The sequence below is a fragment of the Saccopteryx leptura genome, chromosome 1 (genome assembly GCF_036850995.1).
Source record: "Saccopteryx leptura isolate mSacLep1 chromosome 1, mSacLep1_pri_phased_curated, whole genome shotgun sequence".
Taxonomy (NCBI): Eukaryota; Metazoa; Chordata; class Mammalia; order Chiroptera; family Emballonuridae; genus Saccopteryx; species Saccopteryx leptura.
This window is the reverse complement of record NC_089503.1, coordinates 112,609,060-112,615,723: the sequence shown is the minus strand read 5'-3', so window position 1 is coordinate 112,615,723 and position 6,664 is coordinate 112,609,060. Positions and strand designations below refer to the sequence as shown.

Sequence of the window (6,664 nt, the reverse complement as noted above, 5' to 3'; positions counted from 1 at the left end):
ATAGTTATAAACAGTCATAAAATTTCACAACAGGTAGAAAGTCAGGACTAGAAAAAGAGATTTTTTTTTTTTTTTTCATTTTTCTGAAGCTGGAAACAGGGAGAGACAGTCAGACAGACTCCCGCATGCGCCCGACCGGGATCCACCCGGCACGCCCACCAGGGGGCGACGCTCTGCCCACCAGGGGGCGATGCTCTGCCCATCCTGGGTGTCGCCATATTGCGACCAGAGCCACTCTAGCGCCTGGGGCAGAGGCCACAGAGCCATCCCCAGCGCCCGGGCCATCTTTGCTCCAATGGAGCCTCGGCTGCGGGAGGGGAAGAGAGAGACAGAGAGGAAAGCGCGGCGGAGGGGTGGAGAAGCAAATGGGCGCTTCTCCTGTGTGCCCTGGCCGGGAATCGAACCCGGGTCCTACCGCTGAGCCAACCGGCCAGGGCTTAGAAAAAGAGATTTTAAAGACCATTTTAGAACATTTTACTTATCAATAATCAATGTATAATTATAATAAATACTGTAAAACTTAAAAGAGTATATTATTATCAAAATTAAATTTAATTCATTCTAATATTTAAATCTTAGCATGCCATTTATGATTCTTTGAATATTAAAGCTTGTATTCCTACTTGTATTCCTAGCATTCATGTAAAACTTAGTCCTAAATAAATGTAAAATTTAATATTTTGTCTCTTATATTTTAACAAAAATAATGGAGGAATTATGTATTAATTTGCAACCCAAAATCATTATGATAAGTGATAATTTGAAGATTTCTTTTGTGTTAGGGTGGTTACTGAAAGTTTTCATAAACTGAATCTATATTTATGTACTTACTTACACACCAAGAAATCTAAAGGAAGTGAGTTTCAGGGTCATTTTATTTATTTATTCCAATATTATGTTCATTTATGACCATCAAAAGTGTAGAAACAATCTAAAAAAGATGTCTTCTGATGTCCCTTGTCAGAACTGCTTTGCAACATTATCTTTAGTAACATTAAAGTTCACTCTATTTCTCTTTCCATGTTTTTGAAAATTTTACAACTTTTCATATATGAAGGTAGCAATCCCTTTTGCATTTCCAGCTTCTGTTTACTCTCCCCAAATATTTACCTTTGTTCTTTCACGGGGATAAAGTTTAACAGTTGGATAGGCTTTGGTAGTAGCTCTCTGGACTGTATGAGCATAAGCATGACAATCTATTTTTTCAGCTTTCACTTTTCATTTAATTATCTTAGCCAAAAGCTCAAAGTTTGGAGCAAAATTTTGAATAACCCACATCAAAAAGCATAGAAGTCAGCCACCCAATGTTTTTGTTTTTGTTTTCCCCTGTAAAATGTTTTCATTTAATGTCTGCAGTGTTAGAGCTATAGATGCTTGAGGTAAAAATCCTAGATGCAAGTTTTTTTTTTACCAGAGAAATAGGAAATAGGCGTCCTTATTCTAATCATTGTAACTATGATATTGATAAGATTTATTTGATTTGAGGACAAATCTTATCTCAAGAGTATTTCTGAACATTTTATTTGGCACTGATACTGTTGGCAGTCTCTGCTGTCCAATTTGATAAGTCCAGTTAATGTCCAAGCCATTCTTTTTCATTCTAGCATTAAGAGTTGCAATGGATGACATCATGGAGAATAGAAATCAACCATCCAGATTTTGTTCTGTTTTCATTGTTTAAATAGTTCATTGAATGTGGTAAGTGTCAGTGAGATTACTGAACGATTTATAAAACTGTCTATGAAGTCCAAGATCTGTTGGGCAGAGTGCTGTCCTTCATATTCATGAATGTTGGACTGGTTGAGCACTGCTGTTCTTGGATAAGCCTGAATGCTATACATGTTACTGAGTCCCTCATGATCTGTACAAACTAGTATACAAAACTTAAGCTGATTATAAATGTACTTTGATAAAATGTACTCTGGTAAAAAACTTCAACATAGTGAACCCCAGGGGGCAAAAAAATTAACAAGTCATGGTTCTTTGTCATTGGTAGAAAAATTCTGAGGTGCAAATGTGGCAAGATGAGAATGAACACCTTTATTTTGGCAAAGGCAAGTCTATCATAAAGAATCTTCTTGCCATGATAAATTTCATATTCTTTGGCTCCTCGTCCTTTAAATACTTCTAAACAGGGATGAAAAAGAGAGATTACTACAGATGTCTGGTGCAGAGGAACAGTCAAAGTTGCCAACTTGAATATGTTCTTTTTTTATTTTGTGTGTGTGCACACGAGAGAGGGACAGAAAGGGACAAGACAGACAGGAAATGGATGACATGAGAAGCATCAACTCATAGTTGCAGCCTCTTAGTTGTTCACTGATTGCTTTCTCATACAAGCCTTGACTGGCAGGCTCCAGCAAAGCCAGTGACCCCTTGTCCAAGCCAGCAACCTTGGACTCAAATCAGAGATGTTGGGGTTATGAATCTGGGTCTTCAACATCCTAAGCCAGTGCTGTATCCATTGCACCACCACCTGGTTAGGCAAATTGTTCATTTTTAAGTAGAGTTTTTAGTTTCTTTATTCAGAATCATTTGAATTATTTTTTTCCAAAATGGAAAAATAAGAGCCACCAATGATAAGTTAGGTGATCCTCTAGTGTGTTTGCCAAAAGTAATTCAAAATCTGGAAGATTATGCATTATTTCAAAATATATTTCTTAAGCATCTACTGAATCAAAAAACAAAACACTGCCTTTTGCTTTGTTATGTAAAGTGTCTCCAGGAGGACGATAGGCTTGTTATAATGTCCCAGCTTGTACACGGGTTGTCTTGGGTGGCACAGTTCATCTTTCCTACATTGACGAGACCACCCAACATGCTACTAAGCTGGAGACATGTTGTGAAGTCAAGCGATCTTTTGGAACAAAAGGTGATCAGCCAGGTAATACTACCAGCAAAACCAGTTTGTATTAGCAAAATTTCCTGTCTATTCTGTCACTGTACTTCTTTTTTTATTTATTTTTTTATAGAGAGAGAGTCAGAGAGAGGGATAGATGGGGACAGACAGACAGGAACAAAGAGAGATGAGAAGCATCAATCATCAGTTTTTTGTTGTTGTTGTTGCAACACCTTAGTTGTTCACTCATTACTTTCTCATATGTGCCTTGACCATGGGCCTTCAGCAGATCGTGCCAGCGACGTTGGGTCCAAGCTGGTGAGCTTTTGCTCAAACCATATGAGCCCACGCTCAAGCTGGCAACCACGGGTTCTCGAACCCGGGTCCTCCACATCCCAGTCTGATGCTCTATCTACTGGGCCACCACCTGGTCAGGCTGTCACTGTACTGCTAATATTCTGCATGGTGAAACTCACTAGACTTTCATTTGATCTGTCACCACAGTATTTCACTATAGTATTCCTGACCTAACCATGAAGAGGCTGGGACAACTGTTGACTCCTTTCATTCAGCAAAGCATTCTATTACCACAACAGTTAATGACTCCAATTCAAAATAATCTATCCATTTCTTTAGCAAAGTCTCTCCAATGTAGGAGTTAAATCATGGCAGTGTTAACATCCTGGAAATTAAAAGTTCACAAGCTACACTTCTCCAGAATTAACTGCAGCATCAAATTCTCTTCTAGCCAATGTTGAGATTTCATGATCATCATCATAAATACCAAAATCATAACTATAATAATTTCAACTTTCATGCTAAGCTAGCCTCCTTCTTGATTAGCTGCAAGTTCTTTTCTCCATATCTGTCATACTTTTCTCACAGATCCTTATCTTTGAATACTTCATATGTTGTATTTATTTTTTAAAAATTCACTATATGTATTTGGATTATTTGTGTGTTTATCAGGATAAAACTTCAATGCCAACTTTTTGAAAGCTTGTCTTATTTCTCTGCTGCTTACAATTTTGTACACTACAAATAAACTGTAAAAATTTTGAACTGTGTCCACTAAATTAGCCATATATACTATAGAACACAGATTGACCCTTTTCAAGTCTCTGACATAGTCATCTTTATTTAACTAGACTTCCATTCTCTTCCTTATAAAAGTTCTGACTTAAGTAAACACTAATATACACCACTGGTTCCAGTTAATGTAATATAATATGTAAGTTTGAGAAATTCTGTCTACATTAGCCCAAGCATGACTGAAACATCACGAAATTGTCTGCCAAATGTTGAATTCAGTGTTGCAGGGGTCACCTCCCACAGCCACTCTCCCATCCTCAGCACCTGAAAGACCAGCCCGGACATTCACTGTCATCATCACAAAAAAAGTAACCAGAAAATAACAAAGATATGACATTATTATGACTATATCTCAACATTCTTGAGTGATTAAAATGACCCTGGAGAGGAGCTAACCTGAGAGGGGGCCTGTGCAGCTCATGCTCCCCTACCCAGAGGGCTGCTGCCCAGTGAATGGCACAAAATGACATTTGTTGTAAAAACAAACAAACAAACAAACAAACAAAACAATGTAAGCAAATTCTAAAAGCACAAGAAGAAAATAAACAGATAAGAGGGTGCTAAGTTTGTCTCCTACGATGTCATAAAAAATGAGCAGTACTAAAAGGTGGGCATGATTCCTGCTGCATACTTTAGAGATGTCAGTGTCATTACCTCTTATTCACATTGAATAATGATGAAGACTTACAGTCAATTTCCCATAACCCTCAGGATGTGATATATGTGATGTATGTGATATATGAGCTGGGGTCAAATTTTATTTCATAAATCAAGAGAATGTGCCTTTCAATGACATAAAGTTTAAAGATTAAATAAGTTATTTGTCTTTTATATTATCAGGTCATAACTGTATATTTAAGAAAATGTATCTAAATACTGTTTCATTTCTGTATTTTATTCAAAATAAATAGTTTTATTTCTCTTTAAATTTTTTCATTTTAGTATGTAGAATATATATTTCTAGCTTTATATAAATATAGACATATATTGGGACAAATGTAGGTTTATAGTTGTGAGAACACAAAACAGAGTTTACTCTTGTATTAGTATTTATTATCATATTTTCCACATGAGCAACTGTAAAGCTACTTTTGTTCTACTCTGTAAATACATATACATGATGATAAAAACATAAGTAGAAAGTTAATCCCACAGTAATAAATATTTTGATTTATTCCATAATATTTAATCACTAAAATAGAATTAAAAACAAAGTATGTAACAGTCACTTTTATAAATTACCTGGGATGTTTACATTTAGTTTTCTAAATCATTATACATAATTTATTAAGTTAATGAAAATGTTAAATCTGAAAATGATCTGAATTTGCTTAATGAGTCATTTAAGATACTTTTATCTCTCTGTAAAAACTTTTGATAGTTATTTCAAATAAAAATATTAACAAGTACCTTATTTTTATATTATGTCCTTTGGTAATGATTATACTTCTAGACAAAATTTAAGAAGTCACATCATAGTTTCACCAGAAATGAATTTAAGCCTTAACAACACTGTGGCTCAGGGGAAGAAAAAAGTGCCTTTAGGGCATCACCATTTTTTTTTAATTTTTTATGTCTTTTTATAACAACCTTTTCTCTCCTTAGTGACCTCTCTTATACCCAATTCTACCAGTTTCTCCAAAGCACCCAGTTTATTTCCAATTCTGAGCTTCCCTGTTCTTTCCTTCTTTATCAAAGCATATTATATTCCACCATGTTCATCAGTATAATTACTTATTTATATTGACTGGAGTATGTTTTTCGTACTCTTTTCTATTTCTATCATAATTTAATCTTCACAGTGAACACCCAGCGGGACAGACAGGGACAGACAGACAGGAACAGAGAGAGATGAGAAGCATCAATCATCAGTTTTTCGTTGCAACACCTTAGTTGTTCATTGATTGCTTTCTCATATGTGCCTTGACCGTGGGCCTTTTGCAGACCGAGTAACCCCTGCTCAAGCCAGCGACCTTGGGTCCAAGCTGGTAAGCTTTGCTCAAACCAGATAAGCCTGCACTCAAGCTGGCAACCTCGGAGTCTCGAACCTGGGTCCTCCACATCCCAGTCTGACGCTCTATCCACTGCACCAATGCCTGCTCAGGCCAAGACATTTCTTCTTAAACTGGTTGATTATAACAATATCTAAATGACAGAGAGCAAACAGAAATCCTTATAAATTCAAAGATTTTCTTCAAATGTACAGAATTATCAGAATATTTCTGACTTCTCAAATTTAAGGCTAAGTAAATATTTTGCTGTGTGATATGTTCCTGAGGATGACATTGAACAAAATTCTAACTTACTTTTAAGTACAACTGTGAAATAAAAATTTTATGAAAACCAAATTATCTTCTAATCAAAAACAAAAAACAGACAAACAAACCCTATCCTGAACTGGTATTAAGTATTTGTAGTCTTTATTTAAATGAATATTCATTTTCATTGCATACATGTTTTATGTTTGGTTAGTGGGTACAATAATCAATATAGAGTATATGTATCAAATTAATTTTTTGAATTCTAAAATGCCTCCATTTGAAACACATTTGGCCTTATGGGTATCTAACTATGTACTGTGGACCAGAACCAGTGAAACTTTATAATACTCCATCTTTTATTTGCAAGTATAATTATGACTTGAATTTTTCCTGGTAAGTTATTTCGTGTGGAGGTCAGGATGAAGTTCAGGTTAATAATACCTTATTTTGAAGAGAAATGATTTATATCTTA

The 6,664-nt window shown here is 35.6% G+C and overlaps 1 pseudogene; it reads right to left on the bottom strand.

Moving 5' to 3' along the window:
• Positions 1-960: 960 nt before the first annotated feature.
• LOC136388122 (dnaJ homolog subfamily C member 10 pseudogene) lies at positions 961-3,995 on the bottom strand (annotated as a pseudogene).
• Between the last annotated feature and the right edge of the window lie 2,669 nt (positions 3,996-6,664).